The sequence below is a fragment of the Garra rufa genome, chromosome 2 (genome assembly GCF_049309525.1).
Source record: "Garra rufa chromosome 2, GarRuf1.0, whole genome shotgun sequence".
Taxonomy (NCBI): Eukaryota; Metazoa; Chordata; class Actinopteri; order Cypriniformes; family Cyprinidae; genus Garra; species Garra rufa.
Genome location: NC_133362.1, coordinates 57657277 through 57677712, shown reverse-complemented (window position 1 = coordinate 57677712; position 20436 = coordinate 57657277). Strand labels below are relative to the sequence as shown.

The 20436-nt window shown below is 40.2% G+C and overlaps 1 pseudogene; it reads left to right on the top strand.

The window, feature by feature from the left end:
- The first annotated feature begins 8034 nt into the window (after positions 1–8034).
- On the top strand, positions 8035–17777 carry LOC141326003 (uncharacterized; annotated as a pseudogene).
- The last annotated feature ends 2659 nt before the right edge of the window (positions 17778–20436 follow it).

Here is a 20436-nt window from a genome sequence, read left to right as displayed (position 1 = left end):
ACTTCATCTGCGACTGCACTCACCGCTTCCATAAACCATGCTCACGCCGCCTGAGTCTTGTTCCTGTTTATGTTCAGTAGTTAGCAGTGTTTGTCATGATCTGGGCTGTGGGGCTTCCCTCAGCCACCTGAGGTCGCTGTTTTCCCTTCCCTGCACTGCACTTCCCTAATTATTCACTCCTGTCTTGTCATTAGCACTGATTACACTCACACCTGCTCACAATTATCTGGTCTATAAGAACTCTCATGTTTCACTGCTCATTCTGGCTGCATTGTCTTCGTGTGTCTTCAAGTCTGTCTGTGTGTTCCCGGATCCTAATCTTGACCCGTGTTTCAGTTCTGTTTATTTTTATATTATTTTCAAGTTGTGTTGTGCCGTTTTGACCTTTTGTTTGTTCTGTTTTATTGTGTTTTGTTTCATTAAAATCCTTCCCTGCATTTGGACCCAGATCTCCTTCGTTTCTCGTGACAGTGTTGGGCAAGTTACTTCCAAATAATGCTTTCGTCAATGAAAATTATGACTAAACATCATCGTCAACGAACCTTTATCACATGATGAAAATGAGACAAAGCGTAAATGCTGCTCATGTGACGATGACTATAATTAAATGTATAATGCAATATCGTTGATGAATAAAAACAAGACTAAATGTGGTTTACAAAATAAAATCTATGCTAAAATGTGTTTTTATTTTAATTTTTTGTTGAAACAAAATGTTATAACGTTAGATAGATGTGCGCATGCCCAGTAGCCAGAGCTGAATCCCTTCTAGCCTAAACCGCAGACGCAGGTGACATCACTTCCTCAAGCCCCACTCGCGGAATTATCTAGAAGGCGACTACAAACAAAGTCAAGTCTGACAGAGATAAAGGGACCGATGACCAGCCAGCCGGGGTTCATCTTTGGGAGAAAAAGAAGAAACGACACACGCATTTTATTTGCACTTTTAAGTAGTGATGGGAAAATTAAGCTTTTCGAAGCACCGAGGCGTTCCCCTCAACTGTATCATAAAGAGGTACATTACTTGAAGCTTTCAACACGTTGCATACTAATGACATCTTGTGGTCAATGGTGGACAAAATTGCTTTTGCGTCTCAGATGTCCAAGTGATTTTTGGACAGTTTCATAAAATAAATCAACTTATGCTACGAAAACCATATGAAATAAAAAAAAAATGTCATTTTACTTGCACAAGGTATAAATGAATTAATTTGGAAATTAAACTTATAAAAAAGAAGAAAAAGAAACTAAAATACAATTTTCATTGACTAAAACTAGATATTTTTTCTCTCTCTCTTTTTCCCTGGGTAACTCCACCTTTCACCCAATTCTTTTTTTTTTTTTTAAGATTTATTTTTGGCGTTTTTGCCTTAATTATGATAGGACAGATCAGATTTGACAGGAAACGTAGTGGGAGAGAGATAGGGGGCGGGGGCGGGATCGGGAAAGGTCCTCTAGCCGGGATTCAAACACGGGACGCCCAGAGCGCAACGGCATTGTATGTCAACGCCCTGCCCACAAGGCTATCGGCGCTGACACCTTCACCCAATTCTGTGGAGAGCTCTCTGCTTATAGATGTGACGTTGGCGTGAGGGAGAAGTGGTGTGGCTCTTTGTTTCCCAGCGCTTGGCAGATCTGTTTTTTTTTTTCCCTAAGCTTTGTGTCAGCATGGCCCGTACTAGAGAAGCCTTGTGTGCACTTTGTGGTATACTGCTGCCTTGTAAAAGGCTTGAGAATGAAAAAGTCTGTAAGCGTCTTGTCCAGCCACCCGCTAAGGAGTCATGCTGACTTTTTTTTTTTTTATGCGCTGTTCATTTGTTTCTTTGTTTGTTGATCTATGTTTGTGGGTTTATTTGATTTATTCGATAGGCTTTATGTTACTCTCGTTAAGCTGTTAATTTCTTCTTTCTGTTGCCATTATTTACGTCAGCGGTTCCCAACCGGGGGGTCGCGACCCACTAGGGGGCCTCAGTGATCCTCCAGGGGGGCCGCGAGATATCTTAAAATTAATTTAAATTTTATCCTATAATTGTTTAATTTCATTATTAATATGCTAAATGAAAATAATAAAAGCACAGCCTCTCTCGTGTTCTGTGATTGATTGCTTCAGACTTGGCGCAGCAAGCCTCATCGCACTGTTAAATACAGACTAAATGGCGGCTCAAAACTTCCAAACGCTGTACGCAAACTACTGTTTCATCTCTCAGCTGCATGCATGAAGCAAACCGTCGCTCTAATGTAAAGGTAAAAATGATTAGTGTCATAATAACGAACTTGCGCGTGCCTAATGTATAACACTCGTGTATGTCAAAGTCGTACATGAGACACGCAAGTCCGCTATTGATTCACAAACTATGCGCGCTCTCGGGGCTCTGATCCTTATCTTATTTTTGCGTGAAATAAGATTGTCCTGTGAGTGTTTTATAATGGATGCTCGCCCATAGAAGAGGAGTAAGGCTCGGTGTTTATGAGCATCAGGCGCGCACTGACAAGAGTTCACTGATCCCAAACCTTCTCATCGATGTGTTTCAACAGAATTAGAATGTATTTGCTGTATTTTGAATTTGTGTATTAGTTTTTAATGGATACAAACAGTAGATATTCAGTCAGTCAAGTTCAAAGGGATAGGTTTAGTGGTCTTTTGGTATCTCCCTGTTATACGGCAGGTTCACTTATTTAAGAAAAAGTACTCTGAAGTTGTAAAGAATGTAAAATAATTTTAAAAGTTAGAATTGAGCAGAGGTTTTCTTTAAAGATTATAAGGTATATTTTAAGTTTTAAAGTTTGTTTGAATTTTGAGTTTTTTTATAACATGCAGTAGAAGAATAATAAGGCAAAACAAATGTTTTGGTTAATAAAAAAGGTTTCAAAATAAATACTTTTCCTTTACTGCGGAAGTACAGTATAAGAGGACATGTCAGGCATAGGGGGGCCTTGCAAAATTGTCCGGAGAAGGAGGGGGGCCCCGGAGTAAAAAAGGTTGGGAACCCCTGATTTACGTGACACGTAAACTTTGTCTCTAAATAAATAAAAACCCCTCTCTTTTTGAAATCTGGGGTTGTAACACTCAGATACAATTTATTCAGATGATGTGAGGTCTAAAAATCATCACCTACAGTGGTGTGAAAAGTGTTGGCCCCCTTCCTGATTTTTTATTTATTTGAATGTTTGTCACACTTGGAAGTTTCAGATCATCAAAGAAATTTAAATATTAATCAACACAAGTAAACACAACAAGCAGTTTTTAAATGAAGAGGTTTTTCTGGGGGGGGGGGGGGGGAACAAAATCCAAACCCACATGACCCTGTGTGAAAAAGTGTTTTCTCACTGTCACAAGATCCTCAAAACACATCAGGTTGAGATCGAAAGAAATTCAGGAACAAATAAGAAAGAAAGTAACTGAGATCTATCAGTCTGGAAAAGTTTATAAAGCCATTTCTAAAGCTTTGGGACTCCAGCGAACCACAGTGAGAGCCATTATCCACAAATGGTGATAACATGGAACAGTGGTGAACCTTCCCAGGAGTGTCGGCCGACCAAAATTTCCCCAAGAGCACAGCGACAACTCATCCAAGAGGTCACAAAAGACCACGCAACAACATCTAAAGAACTGCAGGCCTCTCTTGCCTCAGTTAAGGTCAGTGTTCATGACTCCACCTTAAGAAAGAGACTGGGCAAAAATGGTCTGCATGGCAGAGTTCCAAGATGAAAACCGCTGCTGAGCAAAAAGAACATAAAGGCTCGTCTTAGTTTTGACAGAAAACATCTTGATGATCCCCAATACTCTGTCGACTGATGAGACAAAAGTTTAACTATTTGGAAGGTGTGTGTCCCGTTACATCTGGCGTAAAAGTAACAGCATTTCAGAAAAAGAACATCATACCAACAGTAAAATCTGGTGGTGGTAGTGTGATGGTCTGGGGATGTTTTGCTGCTTCTGGACCTGGAAGACTTGCTGTGATAAATGGAACCATGAATTCTGTTGTCTACCAAGAAATCCTGAAGGACAATGTCCGGCCATCTGTTCGTGACCTCAAGCTGAAGCGAACTTGGGTTCTGCAGCAGGACAATGATCCAAAACACACCAGCAAATCCACCTCTGAATGGCTGAAGAAAAACAAAATGAAGACTTTGGAGTGACCTAGTCAAAGTCCTGACCTGAATCCTATTGAGATGCTGTGGCATGACATTAAGGGTGTACTCACACTAGGCAGTTTGAACCGTGCCCGAGTGCGTTTGACCGCCATAGCGCGGTTCGTTTGACTAGTGTGAGTGCTCCGAACCGTGCCCGGGCGCGGTTCGTTTAGCCGTCCCTGGCCCGCTTGGAAGAGGTGGGCCAGAGCACGGTTCAGTTGGACTCGGGCGCGGTTCGCATGTAGTGTGAGCGCTAACCGCTAGAGCACGGAACAGGACGCGTGACGTCACGGTTTTGCGAAGCTCCAAAACCAACATGGCGGGGAAAGGGTCGCTTTGGTCAACAGCAGAGGTGCAATGTTTATTGGAAATTTGGGCAGATGAGAGCATACAAGAACAGCTGGACAAAACGCATAAGAACTCAGATATATTTCGCAAAATTAGGGACTATCTTCTTCGTCATGGATACCAAAGAACGACCGAACAGTGTCGAGACAAGGTTAAAAAACTGCGGGCACAGTATTTAAAGGTACGGGATGTACTCCGTAAATCTGGCAGCTCTGCAGACGAAAAAGATAAATTCCAATGGTATGACGCTGTCGACAGCATAATCGGGAGCAAACCTTCTAGCCAACCGAATGTGCTGGAGTCCCATCCACGAAGATCGCTGGATTCTACGTCATCTGATACGGAGAACACAGGACTGGAGAGATCCCAGAGCTGTGAGTAACGTTAACATACATACCAGTTCCATTTGATAGCTATTCTGTTAAATCAGTATGTGCATGTCCCTAAAGTAAATTACACAAGGTTTTACTACGAATCCAACCAAGAAACCATGGTTACTGTAGTAAAACCTTGGTTTCCACAAATTGACCATGGGTATGCTGATAAAACTGGGTTTTACTACAAAAAGAAAAAATGTAATTTTCATAAGGGATGTTTGTTTACTGTTATTATTAAAATGTTTACCTTTGTGTTTATTTTGCTTTTATTTCGACAGTTACATCACTCAATTCAGACTCAACAATCGCTTCAAACACTGGTGATGAGACACAGGATACATCAGATAAAACTGAACCTGAGACAATACCTTCAGAACAAGGCAAAAAGAGAAAGAGAAAGGTAGAAATGAATGACATGATGACTGCCTTTCTAGATATGCAGAAACAACATCATGAAGAATTCATGCAAGGGGAGCACCTGCGTTACCAGCAAGAAAAAGAAATGCTTGATAACTGGATGAAGGCTCAAGTACAGATGGAGGAGCGTCGACTGCAACTGCAGAGGGAGGAACGCCAAGAAACAAACATGATGTTCCTGCAAACCATGAACAGACTGTTTGATGCCATGATTCCCTCACACTCTCATCACCATCCCTATCCTCATCATCCCTCTCTTCACCATCCCTCTCCTCATGCTCCTCCTCCTACACCTCCTCCCGCTGCTACTCCTCCTCCTCCTCATCTGCAGTATCCGTACCATGCTGAGACATCATCATCCTACTCTGAGAATGATAACTCTACACATGTTTATCGCAACCTGTAAAGGCACAGTTGTTTTGTTCAAGTCCATGTTGTTATGTTGTTATTGTATTTAGAATTTGCATTTTATTATAAGGGTTATTTAAGTTTTATCTTGTTGTTTTATTAATAACATGTTTGTAATAGGTAAATATGACCAAAAGTTGTTTAATTTCCTGTAGCATATATTTACTATGCACTTTACCCTAACGCTATGCACTAACTCAAACCTCTACACTTTATAAATCTACCTCGAACCTCTACAACATATACCACACACTTCCATAAATTATACACAACACACACTAGGTATAGTTCTCTCAAAACTTTCCATATACACTCACTGGAGTTCACACCAACTTTTTGAATTTAATTTTTATATACCTTCTTCTATGCTGTATTGAATAATGACACTCAGGTATGTCTGCAAATTGAAGGAAAGTATACTGCAAGCAAATTGTCATTTTTGAGAAAACTTCTTTCCCAGCAGTGCCTTGATACATAGCACTTTGTATTTGATTTATTTTCTTATTTTGTTTCACCACTGCACATGGTCGTGTTCTGTGAAGTACTGTTTTTTTCCTGTGGGAAGTGCTTCTGAGTTTATGAATAAAACATTTTTTTCGGCATTATCTTATGTTTTGTGTGTTATTAGCAAATAACTCCTGCACTGCTCTTGAAATGAACAATATGACTTTATTGACAACAGCACAAAAATAAGTCATAGTAAACCAGTAAGTACAATAAATATATATGCACTGAATGTAGTAGCAGCATGAAATATACAATATCTCTCTACAAATTTGAGAAATATGAACACAATGCATCTCTGGTGGCATTTGACCTAGTGGCTGTATTAAGAGGATTCCATTCACTGTTCACATTTTCCTCTTCAGCGGCAATCTCCTCACATTCCTCACCATTTACTTGACAAAAATTGTGAAGCACGCAACAGGCGCTGATAATAGTGTTTATGTTGTCTATGCGTCAATCACACCTCTTTATTAAGCATCTCCACCTTCCTTTCAGGAGGCCAAATGCCCTTTCCACAGTCATCCGTGCCTTGCTGAGGCGGTTGTTGAAGGTGGCCTGTGCAGGGGTTGTTTGTTCATTTTCTGGATATGGTTTCATCAACCATGGCAGTAATGGATATGCAGCATCCCCCAAAATCACCACTGGCACATCTGCTCCTTCAAACCTCTCTGTTATCTGAGGGAACAGTGTATTACTCTGGCCCCTCTCAAACAAGGATGAATTGGCAAAAACTCTTGCGTCATGAACCTTGCCCGGCCATCCCACATTAATGTCCCAGAACATAAGTCGATGGTCAACCACACCTTGCAGAATAACAGAGTAGAAACCTTTCCGGTTGTAGTAGTCTGCAGAGCTAACAGGTGGAGCCAAAATCCCAATGTGAGTGCCATCAATAGCTCCTCCACATTGTGGGAAGCCCCACCTGTCTCTGAAACCCTGAATTATGCTTTCAAATTCCTGGTCAGATGGTGTTCTGATGAAACGGGAAAGCAAATTTTCCACAATTGCAGAGGCTACATGGTTGGTAATGCTAACAGCAGTTGACTGACCAATCCCAAATAAATGGGAGATGGTTCTAAACTCAACATTTGTGGCCAGTCTCCATATGCATATTGCAACACGTTGGTCCACGGGCACTGGTTTCCTGAATGTAGTGGTCTGTCTTTGAAGGTGCGGCTGCAGGCTGTTGCACAACTGCAAGAATGCTGTCCTTCTCATTCTGAAATTAGCCTTCCACTCACAGTCTGTCCAGCTGCTGAGAACATGCTGCCACCACACACCAGATCTCTGCCGAATCCATATGGTCCTGAAGCAGAATGGAGAAATATTGTTAACTGTATATAGTTTATGCATACACAATTAGCTTACAGCACTTTGAAGTGTAATTAAATAAACAACAAACTACTACTCCAGTGCATACATAATAGTTATGTGTCCCTTTGAATACAGGTGTCTTAATACAAGAATGTAGCTAATATTAACCAGCAAATGATAGTAAGTTACATGATTATTAGCTATAGAACGCTACTGTCATCATTACAAAAAACATTATACACATATTGTATTTCAAATTTCATAATACACTTTTCAATTGTATTCAATGACATTTCAGTATATTAATTCTCACCTTGTCGACGTACGGGAACTGTAGTCCGTAATCAAAGCTGCAAAGTCCTTGCTGCACTTCAGCTGGTACCTTACAAACCTCCTAATACGAGCAGCACGATTACGCGAAAATTTTCGTGCCACAAAGGCGATAGATCTGTTTAACAACAGGCTGTGAGAGGGCTGTGGACCATTGCGAACCAAACGACTCAAAATTATCCACAAAGTAAACAGAGCGATGGACTCCATTGTGTTCAGCGAGAGCGCCGCTCTTCCTGTTTATCCGTCACACCATAATGACGTAAGCGTGCTCCGGCACGAATGCTGAAACCCTATGTGAGTGCAGGCCAGAGGGGGAGTGGGGAGGGGGGACAATCGTACTCGAGCCCGGTTCAGGGCAACCGTCCCTAGTGTGAGTACACCCTAAAAAGGCGGTTCATGCTTGAAAACTCTCCAATGTGGCTGAATTACAACAATTCTGCCAAGATGAGGGTGCCAAAATTCCTGCACAGTGCTGTAACAGAATCAATGCAAGTTATCACAAACACTTGATCGCAGTTGTTTCTGCTAAGGGTGGCCCAACCAGTTATTAAGTTTAGGGGCAAACACTTTTTCACACAGGACCATGTGGATTTGGATTTTGTTTTCCCTTTATAATAAATAACTTAATTAAAAAAACTGCATCATGTGTTTACTTGTGTTATCTTTGTTTCATATTTAAATTTGTTTGATGATCTGAAACACTAAAGTGTGACAAACTTGCAAAAAAATAAAATAAAAAAAACAGGAAGGGGGCCAACACTTTTTCACACCACTGTATAACATTTAGATGAGGTCTAACAAAAAATGCACCCCTTATGTAAAAAAAAAGAATATAGAGAAATAATATGTTAGAAAATGACAAAAAAGGCATTTAGAATTTACTGTACATAACTTGCATCTTAAATTAAAACCACCAGGAAGCAACACAAGTGAGAGAATTTTTTTTTTTTTCAGCTAAACGGCTAGTTTTTTCTTCTACACTAAGCCATAAATCTACACTTCAGTAACACTTACACACACACACACACACACACACACACTGGTTTACATGTTTTATGGGGACATTCCATAGGCGTAATGGTTTTCATACTGTACAAACCGTATTTTCTATCGCCCTACACCTACCCTACACCTAAACCTAGCCCTCACAGGAGATTGTGCAAACTTTTACTTCCTCAAAAAAACTCATTGTGCATGATTTATAAACCTGTTTCCTCATGGGGACCTGAGAAATGTCCCCACAAGGTCAAAATCTACTGGTATTACTATCCTTGTGGGGACATTTGGTCCCCACAACGTGATGAATACCAGTACACACACACACACACACACACACACACACACACACACACACACACACACACCAAACTTTACGTATTTATTCCTGTCTATATCCTGAATGGATTTGTTCATATATAATTTGCTTGATTTTATACATTTCCTGTCTGATTTTTTTCTGAATTATGTTGTGAAAAAATGATTCCCCCAAATTCCCTCTGTGAAAACTTTGACTGTAATATGTCAAAGAAATTACTTTTGAAACTTCATCCAGTTTAGATTTTTGTACTAGAAATGTAACGCATATTTCATTAAGTAATGACTCATTTGCATATTTAAACCTAACATTTTAGAAAACTTGAAATACAAAAAATGTTTGCAATTATCAAAGTAATCAATCAACTGAGTAAGTAAGGTGATAACTATTAGTGTTTTTTTTGCCTATTCATCTGCAGTGTCTAACCTTAAACAATTTTAAATGTTCCTATTACAGGTGTAATACAAAAAAAGGTAAAATATCAGTGGGAATATACTTGGAAATTATTTTGCACATATGAACTGATATAATAATTCTGGCACACCTATATATTTAACAAAGATATTTGTTTTTGATAAAACTGTGTTGTTTGCAGTTGTCTGTTCTCAATAAAGAGTTTTTTGTTTATATTTTGAACAAAAGATCAAAACTTAAAACAATAAAAGATTTTCACAGCCTTTTTGCTCATATTTACCAAGAATGAACTTGGATGCTCACAAAAGAAATAATAACATTTTACTCAAACACATACCTAATAAGTCCATTACATCTGGAGAAACTGCACATTTTTAAGTGGTCACTTAATTACTTCTACAGTACATTTTTATGAAGGTTCTTAAAGGTGTGGCATCTCTGTGGAATCTCAGTTTGGATGAACAAATAAAGAGAAATGTTTTGAAAGTCCTACAAAGCCAGTCTGCTTATATATATGCAATCAATAATCAATACATTTCAGTAAAGTTTAGTAAATGCATTTCATAATTGAATTTATAATCTGAATGTATTGAAACATTAGTATACATCCCAGTATATTTATAATACTGTAAATGACAGAAAACTCATCCTACCTCAGATGGAAGGTTCTCAGTGGAAGAGCCTCTGGATCCTTCACATCTTGTGGTTGTTTATTTATATAGTATGAAGAAGGCTGTACTTCTGCCTGCGCTCCTCCGCCCCGGATGACAGACACAAATTTTAGCAGGGTTGTCGGTCAGGGTATATTCTGGCAAACCGTTTACCAATCACGTTTTGCAATCGGCAAAGCAAACTGCGGTACACGCCTATTACCAACACGCGATAGGAAATTCGTACACCACAATGTTCCTTTCTGTTTTCCCAGCGCTATACCATAGAAAGAAATTTAAAATAAGACGTTTGAGACATAAGAGGCGGGGCAACATCTACAAAATTTCAAAGTTAAAGTTCATGCACAAAAAAATTAATAGACAAGTTTCAGTCAAATGTTTATGGTTTGTAGCAAAACCCAGCGTTAAAGTTAAATACAAACAATCATATTTACAACATTACAATATTACTGCGAGTTAGTATGAAGAATCCAAATTAATATAATTTAACGTTAATCATTTTTCAACAAAATATTCGGTGCATGCTGCTTCCCAGTAAACATTTTTTTTCCCCCAGAAATTTATAATATAATTTACAAGTTATAATACAGTAGTAAATTTACATTATTTTTGTTTCATTTATAAATGTTAATATCAATTTTTATGTGTTTCGTATCTTTCTAGCTAGCACAGCAGCAGTGTTTATCAAAGATAAAAGCTGCTACAGAATAAAAAAATTGGAATTGTTTTTCTTCGGGCTCAAATAACCAACATTACTCATATTATTTAATTTTATATTTAATATATTGTAACACTTTATATTTATCTATTTAATATCTATTTAATTTCATCTAACATAGTTTAAATGCTTGTTTATTATAGGCTATATAACACTGTATATAAATATAAATGCAAACATAACTATTATAAATCTGTCGGTCGAATAATAAATTTATATAATTAATTTGGGGTTAAAAATTTCAATAAACACTTGAAATATATCTGTATGGAATGAATGTATATATTACACATGTTTCACTTCTTGAATGGAATTAGTGAAACAAATCAACTTTTTGATGATATTCTTATTATATGACCAGCACCTATTATGTACAATGTATGTATATATATATATATATATATATATATATATATATATATATATATATACACACACACACACACACACACACACACACACACACACACACACACAATGTATATCTATTGTATGTGTGTGCATGCGTGTGTGCGCGTGTGCATATATGTAAATAGCATTTAGCTAAAAATTGCTACATTTATTATAGGTTAGAGTTAATAAATACAACATAGGTCCTGTTATGTTTATTTGTAAATGTGTATAGTCTATAAAACAGATGTGTATTGAGGTCAATTCAACAACTCTGGTTCACACTCCAGTATAGTAGGTGGCGGTAATGCACCTTAATGTTGGTTGTCCCCTGCCATAAAACAAGAAGAAGCAGCTAATAAATGGTCCATGTCACCCGCGCGAAAGTTTCAATGCAGAAGGCGTAACTGTTATTTTTCACTCCACCCAGGCGTTACCATGAGTTTATCACCATATGAGAACGTTATAGTGACAATGTATGAAAATGGACACACAGATGCAGAAATATCTTTTCATTTATCAGAGCTTGGACTACAGAGGGGAAATTCTGAGCGAAATTTATGAAAATTCCGTTCTGAAAGAGGCCTCAAAAGAAAATGCATCTCCGATGAGGAATTAGAGTTGGTGGTTTCACAAGCAGTGGTAGAGGTAAGTATTTTCCCAAAATTGTTTAATGTATGCACAAGTGGTCAATATAAAAACTATCATAGTTTCAAAATTTGCTTTATGATGCTGTACAATGTAATATAATAGTCACAGTAATAACTAATTACTGCATCAATGTCTATTACTCTTTTTTTTATATATATATGTGTAGACCAAATCACAATGACATTAAATATGTTTAAAAAAAATACCATTATCTGTGTACTACTACTATACAGTTAAAGCTGCAGTCCGTAACTTTTGGAGTTTAAAATTATTCAAAATCAGTTTTTGAGCAAGTACATAACCAGCCACTGTTCAAAACTATCGCCTTACTTTAGCCCGATTCACAACGAGAAGGTTGTAATAAAAAGTTTCTAATTCTAGTGGTTCGGGTAGGTTTTCGCGGGAATTTCAAGCATGGTGTTGCGTCATTACGTCACCTCTGTAAACATAAGGAAATTTCCCGGTTAGAATCTGACTGACAGCCACACATTAGATTGTTCCGCGGCGCTTCACAACTCATGCAAGGAATATAATTCTGCAGATGCTGCAATTGCAGGTTTTAGAACATAGGTGGCGACAAAGATGCAAAGGTTACGGACTGCAGCTTTAAAATACTGTGATTCTAAATGAATTGATAAATGACCGCTAAAAATGCAGACATCCCAGATGGTTCATTGAATAACCAGTAAAAGCTGTTAGGTTAAATTATGTAAAATACATTTAAAAATGAATAAAGTATAAATATAAGTGCTTTGCAACGATAATGCTTTTTATGTTTAGTCACCATTATTGTTTTATATCCATTAATAATGTATTATTTATTTATTTTTATACAGACTGGACCATATTATGGCCGTAAAATGTTGACGGGCTACCTTGCTGCACAAGGAGTTCATGCAGCAGAAGTTCGAGTGGGCCAGACATTGGCACAAATTCATGAACCATATCACCGTGTTCGTTGCCAGGTAGAGTTGGATAACATAATGCATTATTTATCATGTAAAATACTTTGCTAAAACTTTATAATAACTTGCACTGATAAATCTTCAACAAACTTTATATAATGCAGATAATACCGATTAGTAGTTACTATATTTTTAAAATAATTAATATATATTAATTATTACACTGATAATAAATAACTGAAGTATTTTCTTTATTCCTTATTCAAGGAATATTCCGATTACTTATACACAATTCTATGTTAATACATACCTTGCACCAACATTCAAATTAATGTTAAATCTTGAGCAAACATTTAACTAAATGTAACTAACCACCTGTTACATAAATGTTATAAAAGTCCAATGCCCGGAAATATACTAAAGTAAACATTTAAAAAGAATTAATAGTCAACTTAAATTGGGTACTGTTGACACAAAAATCTAATTATTGCGCAATTATTTTTCTCATGCACCTGTGGATTAATCTTAGATTTAGGATCAAAGTTTAAATTGACAAAGAAACTTCATGACCTGCTTTGTGGTACAAACGAAGGGAAAACCGATTGGATCAGTTTGGTTTTGTCAACCCAAAACCAATCCTGTAACCCCCCTTTTTTTCAGCTACATTCATGACGTTTTTAATCAATGTAAACAATGTAATTTGATGATTTAAAAAAGTGCATGATCATATGAATTGAATGTATAATGACGTCTGTCAATTTATTTTAAAATCTTTATTTTTAAATGTTTAGTAAAAGTACATTAGTAAACCTTAACAAGCACATTACCCTACCAAGCACTTTCTAGCTATGTGAACATGCATTAACTAATGATCTGTTTAACATTATATAATGTTTGTTATTGATTTATAAATGAAGTGTTACCAATTTTGTTTCAGGGTGCACGAAATTTGAATCCGGTCCCGTACAACGCAGAATATGTGGGTCACAAACTGCATATGGACCAAAATGAAAAACTTTGCATGTTTGGTGTGACCCATGTTATCGCCATCGATGGCTTGAGCAAAAAAATTGTTAGCCATTCCACTATGTGTTACATGTCTCCTTATGTTTCATGTCTTTTGCCTTTGCGTTTGCACTATTCTGTTTTGGTTTCTCCTTCTGTCTTCCCCCGTCTGTTTGTAATCATTTGGTTTAGTCCTTGTTCATTCATTATCTGTATCACCTGTGTCTCTTGATTAGTTTGCTTTATAAGTCTGTCTTTGAGTTCAGTCTATTGTCGGTCATTTATTATGAAGTTTACCTGTGTGTGTGGATGTCTCCTGTTCAGTACAAGAAGTAATTAAAAGGATATATTATTCATGTCTGTCTCCCGCCTCGTCGAACCAGCACTGTCACGTAACAGAATGACCGACCAAAACCGTAGTGCTGAGGAACGGCTGTGGAGCTTGAGGCAGAGCGGTCGGGAGTTGGAGCGGTATGTAGAGGATTTCCTTGAGCTTTACCATCAGGTGAGCTGGTCCGACGCTTCCTTCGGCTTTGTGTTTCTGTTGGGGTTGGACGAAGAAACAATTCGTTGTGATCTCTCTGGTTATGATGTCCCGTTTGTCGAATTGGTCAATACCATTCTCTATTATAACTGCTCCAATTTTGAGATAGAACTAATAAAGAATGACAGTCCGATACAACGTCCAACCCCCTCAGAAACACATCCCATCGCACCAGCTCACCCAATGCCAAGAGCCTCTGCATACCGATCCAACAGTTCAGACCGCCTGCCTGACCCTGAACACCCAGCGATCTTCCAGAGCTCCATAGCCTTCCTCAGCCCAATACCGCTGGCCACAGTTCCTGATCTCCCGGCCGAGATGGCCGATGTTCCTGATTTCCCGGCCGAGAGGGCCGTAGTTCCTGATTTCCCGGCCGAGAGGGCCGTAGTTCCTGATTTCCCGACCAAGATGGTCGACGTTCCTGATTTCCCGGCCAAGATGGTCGACGGTTCTGAGTTCCCGGCCGAAGAGGATGTAAGGGACCTTATGGATATGGCACTGCCCATGGAGTTCACGGCCCCAATCCTCTCGCCAGAATCTCCACTGGTCCTGTCCTGCCGTCCAGAGCCTCCGATGGTCCAGCCCAGCCTTCCAGAGCCTCCGCTGGTCCAGTTCAGCCTTCCAGAGCCTCCGCCGGTTACGCCCAGCCTCCCTGAGCCTCCGCTGGTTACGTCCAGTCTTCCAGAGCCTCCGCTGGTCCAGTCCAGCCTTCCAGAGCCTCTGCTGGCCCAGTCCAGCCTGCCAGAGTGTCCTCCAGTGACGGGTCTTCCAGAGCTACCGCCAGAGCCGACTCTTCCAGAGCTTCCTCTAGAACCCCCGTATGAACCAGCAAATTTTCCCAAGAAAATTTTGGGGGGGGGCTACAGGCCCTTAGCCAACGTGGCCTGGCCGAAGGTTGAGGCCAAGGCCACGAGGGCTGTCCTGCCATGGCCGCTTGAACTGTCTACACGGCCATGGTTTCCTGACCCACCATGGCTGCCTGAACTATCTACATGGCCATGGTCTCCTGACCCACCATGGCCACTCGAACTGTCTGTCCGGCCATGGCCTCCTGACCTACCATGGCCACCTGAACTGTCTGTCCGGCCATGGCCTCCTGACCCACCATGGCCATCCGAACTGTCTGTCCGGCCATGGCCTCCTGACCCACCATGGCCACCTGAACTGCCTGTCCGGCCATGGCCTCCTGACCCACCATGGCCACCTGAACTGCCTGTCCGGCCATGGCCTCCTGACCCACCATGGCCACCTGAACTGCCTGTCCGGCCATGGCCTCCTGACCCACCATGGCCACCTGAACTGCCTGTCCGGCCATGGCCTCCTGACCCACCATGGCCACCTGAACTGCCTGTCCGGCCATGGCCTCCGGACCCACCTTGGCCATATGAACTACCTGTCTGGCCATGGACTCCTGATCTCCCCGACCCGCCATGGCTCCCCGATCCGCCCTGGAGGCCTTCCCAACCCAGTAAGGTCCTGTCCCGTAACGGCCTCCAGGGCGCCCGCCCTCCCTCCCCGGTGTTTCCGTCACGGCGCGAGACGCGCCTACCGGGAGGGGGAGGTAATGTTACATGTCTCCTTATGTTGCCTTTGTGTTTGCACTATTCTGTTTTGGTTTCTCCCTCTGTCTTCCCCCGTCTGTTTGTAATCATTTGGTTTAGTCCTTGTTCATTCATTATCTGTATCACCTGTGTCTCTTGATTAGTTTGCTTTATAAGTCTGTCTTTGAGTTCAGTCTATTGTCGGTCATTTATTATGAAGTTTACCTGTGTGTGTGGATGTCTCCTGTTCAGTACAAGAAGTAATTAAAAGGATATATTATTCATGTCTGTCTCCCGCCTCGTCGAACCAGCACTGTCACGTAACACTATGCCAATAAAAAACAATTTAACAATATATGAAGAAGTGTACAAGTAAGTTTGAAATTTTCAGTTATCTTATGTCCAAAGTTTTGGTGCACGTTAATGGTAAAGTTTAACTATGTTTTTATTTTTTTCTAAAAAAGCTGTCCTTTCTCATGGCATGTGGGATCAGGTCAGAGTGGACCATGGCACAGAATTCTACCTAACCCTCTTCATGCAGGAAATCTTGGCAGATCACAGATATAACAAACAAAGACTGCCTTACCTTCAGACAACATCAACTAAGGTAAAAAAAAAGAAAAACACGAGTATGTTTAAAGTTTTGAATTACTGAATAAGCCAAGTAGAGTTATGAAATATTTCAACATTCATTAAAGCTATTTTTCAATTGTGCTTTACATTGTCTACATGCTCCTTTAACCCACAGAACCACACTGTAGAGAGAATGTGGCCTGAAGTGAATAAGCGGGTCAATTTCCCAATCAAAACTGCACTCATCCAGATGGTTGACCAGGAGTCCTTGGATATGGAGGATGGGTTGTCATGATATTGTGTGTCCAATCTTACATGTGAGGTCAGCCAGATTGGAGTAGAGAGATTTGTTCATGCATGGAATAACCATAACATTACAGGTATGCAGGACACTGCTGTAACATTTGTTCACACCCAGAAACTTTTGTTTTACTTTACATTGATGCAATTCGCAGACACTATTATCCAAAGCAGCTCAGAAAAAACATTCAGAAAATAAGGGTTACAGTCTCGTATTTCATTATGGGATAACCAGCATCAAAGTTTTATTTCAAGCATAAATTTCCCATTTTTCAATCTTTAACATGACCTTACTCAATATTAAATGCATCAAGGTTTATATATTCATAGAATATTTATATTATGTAGAAAAGTGTAAATCACAAAAAAATGACTTCAGTTGGGTATATAGTTACACTTCATCAATATGTCTTGTACGACCAGTTCCTGCAGTTTGTTTAAAACTAATCTAATACACAAAAACTAGCAAATAGAGCTCTTCTTCAGAATAACATTGAAATGTACACACACAGTAGGTGTGTTGGACCAAAGCTTGACTGCAGGGACAAAAGTTAACCAGTATCATTTAATATAGTGTTCATTTTTATCTTCAAACTTTATTTTTTAGGAAAAGGTATCCCCAATTTGCTTGCAAGAGATGGCTGCAAAACCAGAATTTCGGAGGAATTTTTGCCAAGTGCCTCACAAGCTGCTGAGCTGTATCGCCAGGAAATCGGACACAGGCTGACTTTACCATCAGCGTTTGGCATTGACCCATTTCAGTCTGATGAGGACAAAATTAGGGCAGAGACAGAATTTAACTCTCTTCATTTTGACCCTGGAGATGTATTGAACTATACTGTAAATGAGCATTACCGCCCATTCCAAGACTTTCTAACTGAGCTAATTAACATCACCAGAAGATGTGCATAAAGCTGTTTTACATTTTTCTGTGTAATAACAAAACCTTACCTGTGTTACTGTACATTATTTTGTTACATAGTGTACCATGGAGTATATAAAACAGAGAACAGTAAAATTATATTAGGTATAATGAATACATGTTCTGGTAACTAAACATTAGAGCATGTGTGATTTAATGTGAGATGTTTTTGATTTGGTAATAGTGAAAATAATAACTCAAATATAAATAGAAGTTTTTAATTATTTTTTTTCTTAAAACAGTGCATGAAAAACAATTTTAAACAGTCTCTAAATCACAAACTGATGCCCAGGGTTTGTAAATTGCATAACAATAGTCTGCAAACTACTGCATTAAGAACGCAGATAACAACTATTACAAATCAAACAGTCAACAGACTTAATGAATAGGTACATAACAATGCACTAAAATATATATTTCTAAAACATTCAGTTTGAAAATAACAGATTAGCCATTGTATAAAGAACATTTACATGGCAAATAACAATTAAGCATATTATATTAAATATTTAAAGTGCATTTGTATATCCATGAACTACAACCTTAAGAGGAGCTGTACTACTCAACTAGTACTTTGATTACATTCAAAGCCTCAGATAGACCAGCAACAGCTATAAGGGATTCATTTGAAATTGCAGACCTGCATTTCACACATGCTTGACCTTCCTGAAGTAGAAGATCTACACATTGTTGACAGCCAATGAAACTCCGACAGCATTGTGCCAGCACAGGTGCATCCATCACTCCTATAACAAACATTACAAATATATGATAATTAAAATCAGTTTAAAATGATAGTTTCCTTTAATTCATTAACAGAAAACGTATAGGACGTATAAACTTATAGTCCCATTGTTTTGTCTCAGGATGCGCAACCAGTAATGTTTTTTTTTTGCAATGTTTATAAAAACATCCTAAATGTCCTGATATAACTAACACCAAGCTAGCACCAGAATTAATTTAAACCCTTTCCATGAAACCACTCCTACGTGTTAGACTAATGATCCAGGGTCTCTAAAAAAAAAATCTTACTGCAAATAGTTTCTCCTAGTAAAGAATTTTTTTACAAATTCTTAGAAATGTGACCGTTTCCCTTTATATTTAAAGAAAAGATCCAAATAAATTAAGTGATTCATAAATTATTCATAAAGGATTCATCTTAATCCTTAAAAAACTCTTAAGGTCCAAAATTGTTAAGGTCAGCAAAGAGGACTTTTAAGAGTTTCTTTAGCAGAGGACACAATGGCTGAAAGACAAATAGGAAGAAGTAATGCGTTTATGCCCGAGATTTAATAAAACACTACAGATTATACTGTGCAGGTGTAACAATGCTGGATCAAACAAGGAGAATGAGGATCTAGATGCAGTAGTTTATTGGGAATCCGTGAAGAAACAACAAAATCCAGAGAAACAGGAACATGATCAGGAACTCAGACACGGGAAAGAGACAACCATTACACATTTAACAACCGACAAACTACAGAGGAAACACAAGGACTATGTATACACAGAGCATGGGCAATGAACTAATTGGTAACCATAGAAACTAACAAGGAGTGGGTGTGGTAAAATGAGTGTCCATGGTGACAAACAAGGGAGCAGAGTGGCAGGGAAGCAAACAACAATGAGAGACAAAGACTACAAACTAAAATTCCTCAAACACAGACACAGAAACACAGACCAGAATCGTGACATAGCCCCTCCCCAAGGAGCGGCTTCCAGACGCTCTAACCAACTTATACAACCTGGAGGGTGGTGGAGCGGAGGCGGAACAGGGGGAGGGATGGAGGGCCAGGTCCATGTAGGGGTACTGGAACTATGTACAGAGGCGGAGCTGACGGAGGGAGAAGCCATGGCGGAGGAAGGGTTGGCTCCTGCATGGGGCCGACCGACGGAGGTGGATCCCGAGGCGGAACCAGAGAGTCGATGGTCCTAGGTGACACCAAAGATCCGGAGGGCCAAGGCGGAACCCAAGGCTCTGGCGACCCCGGCGGAGATGGAGGTCCAGAGGTACGCAGCGGAGCCAGAGTGACAGTGGATCGAGGCTGTGCCCACGGGAGGGAGGAGGTCCACAGAGCCGGCAGGACGGAGTGATGAGGCGCAGCCGGAGGAGTAGAGTCCAGAGGCGAAGGTGGGGTGACGACTGACCGGGGCGGAGCCGGAGAGACGATGGAGCCCGGAGGAGCTGGTGGGCCGATGGCCGACAACGGAGACGAGGGAGCACAGAGCCGGGGTGGAGCCGCAGGGTCGGAGGGCCGAGGTGGAGTCCAGGACTCTGAGACTGTAGGTGATGGTGAGGGATCCTTCAGTCTGGACACCGATGGAGACTGGCAGTCCCACGGCAAGTCCTCTGCACCGAAGGTAGGATGAGGGTGAGCAGAGGGACTGTCAGGAGACAGAGGTGGCGGGACTGGAGCAGCAGGGAGGGTGGGTGGGAACAGTCCATGCATGAGCTCCGTGACCAGAACCGGGCAGACAGGAATCTCAGGACGACTGGATGGAACCAGCGGAGGCTCTGGAAGGCCGGGCGGGACCAGCGGAGACTCTGGAAGGCCGGGTGTGACCAGCGCGGACTCTGGAAGGCCGGGCGGAACCAGCGGAGACTCTGGAAGGCCGGGTGTGACCAGCGGAGACTCTGGAAGGCCGGGC